This window comes from Chinchilla lanigera, unplaced genomic scaffold, assembly GCF_000276665.1.
Source record: "Chinchilla lanigera isolate Chin_1 unplaced genomic scaffold, ChiLan1.0 scaffold00032, whole genome shotgun sequence".
Taxonomy (NCBI): Eukaryota; Metazoa; Chordata; class Mammalia; order Rodentia; family Chinchillidae; genus Chinchilla; species Chinchilla lanigera.
In genome coordinates, this window is record NW_004955433.1 from 16800953 (window position 1) to 16803559 (window position 2607).

Sequence of the window (2607 nt, forward strand, 5' to 3'; positions counted from 1 at the left end):
ATGAGGCAGAAATCCCTAACTCTCCCATTTGCTCACTGAAGCAGTCCTTGGTTACCAGGAAGTTTGAATTGTTAAGGGAAGGAAAGAGGGACAGAGATGATGAAAATATAATTACATTTGAATATGAAATACAAAATAAGTTGAATCTTACATAGTTTTGTAAATGTGGCCTCCCTGCCCAGGAAATGGGCATTTTTTGTGATTTAAAAATATCTTTTTGAACTGGGATGAGGGAAAAGAGAAGGGAAAGAAGGGGAAATTATGTAAGTATGTATATACAGGATAGCTAACATAGTTGTACTACTGTCTTATATTGTTGTACAGAAAGGAACAGTTAATGATTACATGTTTGATCAATCTTGCATATCTCTATTTGTTTTCCTGAGAAAGCACTTTGAAGTTATCAATAAGTACAACAATCACGGTTAATTTCCTACAACTTTGTAACTCTGTTTTTTTATATTATTCTTGTGCTATTTCGTAAATGGATGTCTGTTAATATGTTTTCGTTCTTTTATTTTTTAAAATTAAAAAAAACATTTTTTTGAGACAGGGTCTCACTATGTAGTTCAGGCTGGCCATGAAACCCCAGTGATTCTCCTGCCTCAGCCTCTCAAGTGCTGGGATTACAGGCATATGCCACCATGCCTGAGATGTTGTGGGTTAAATTTGTAAAATTTTCCCAGGGGAACGACTTGCTTAAAGTATTTAGTTATAATGAGAGAGGTGTTATCTTTTGACTTAATATTTATCTCTCATTCACCATCCATTTATGTATTCTTTCACTCTATAAAATTTATTATTTAATATTACAAACACATAAAAGTGTAAGGTTTTTTTGACCTTGCTTCATTTACAGTACAAGAAGTGACTTATGAATGCATAATATGATTAATATAACATTTAAAATTAAAAATTTATACTTGCTGCATTGTGAAACACGTTTTCCAATTCCTTTTTGGAAGTAGCAAACCAACAAGATGACCGTGAAATATTGATACTTACATTGCAGAGGATCAGTGCCAAATATATACGACAGTCAGAAAAGTTAAAGTCATTTGCTATGCATGTAGTTTTAGATAAGTGCAAAAGTTAGCATGTCTGTCTGACTTTTATTAGTTTACATTTCACTTCACTTAAGGTCATGTTTATCAAAACAAAATGGCAACATAAAAAAATAAAATCAACACTCTGGCTACCTGAAAAGCCATTGTTATAGTCAGGTTTACAAGGGAATAGATTTAATACAAGACACATAATTTATAGGGTTATTTTATAATATTCACCCAAAAAGCCAAATGCAGAAGAGTGCAAAAAGATTTTCCATGCACTAAAGACCCAAAGAATCCAGCTGAGGGCCTGGAGCCCATGGCAATGTCCTCCATGAATCCAGCTGAATACCTAGAGCCCATGACAAGTCTGTACCAAGGATCTGCACTGGGAAGGTGCAAAGGTCAGTGTTGGAAGCTAGAAAGTCTGCACCATCAGAATGAAGAATCTGTGCCAGAAGCCTTGGGGATCTGCACTGGAGCCAGGAAGAGATGCTCAAGGTAAGGACCAGCATCCCCTGAAGAGAAATGCAGCCACCTCAGCAACAGGAAGGACCCGAGCTTCTCTGACAGTGAGAAAAGCTGAGTTAATATCAGGAAAGCCAGCTTGACAAGCATCTCTAGGAGAAGCAACAGGAAACCGTCTTCCCCTCCAGTTCTGCTTTTATGCTGATGGCAATAATCCTCAGGTGAGCCTTTCACACCCACAATCATGCTGATTCAGTTCTGCTGGGTGTTACAAATTGCCCACTAATTAATCCATCACAGCCATTAAAGCATTTCTTTTAATTTAGCATCTTAATACGCACATTAGTTGAGTTTATTCCTCATGTTGACCCAGTGAAGTTTTCTGTAAGGGAAACAGGTTTCATATGCCATGCTTATAGTCATACATGAAAAGAGTTTATATTTAATTACAGGAAAATATAACTACAGGTTAGATTGAAAGTATGATAATATAAATATATATTAAATGAGACTTCGGTCTAAACCATATTTCTTCATCTGGGGCCCTTTTTGCCGCAGATGAAGTGGACATTTTTGGTTGTCACGTCCAGAGAACGGAATGCTACTGGAATCTAGTAAACAGAGGTCTGGGAGATGCCTAAAAGCTCTACAATGCACCCTCCACAGCAAGAAGTCATCTGCTTCCCAAAGCCAGTAATGCTACCTTTGAAAAACCCTGGTCTACAATGATGGGAAGGAACAGGCAGATGGTGAAGGAAGTGTCAATTATTCAGCCAAGCAAATGCCTCTTGGTGGTGATTCCTTTTAAGTATCCCACCAGGAAAAACTGGCTCTCTACATGTCAAAGTCTAAAATTAGACCCATGTCCTTCACCATGCACTAACTAAAGTAAAAATGGATCAAGGATCTAAATATTAAAACAGAAACACTACACTTCCTGGAAGAAGAAAATGGGCAGAAATCTTGAAGACATAGGTATAGGCAGAAACTTCATGAATAAAACCCAGACTGCAAGGGAAGTATTACAAAGAATCAACAAATGGGATCTTACCTTATTAAAAAGCTTTTTCAGAGCAAAACAAATCACCGA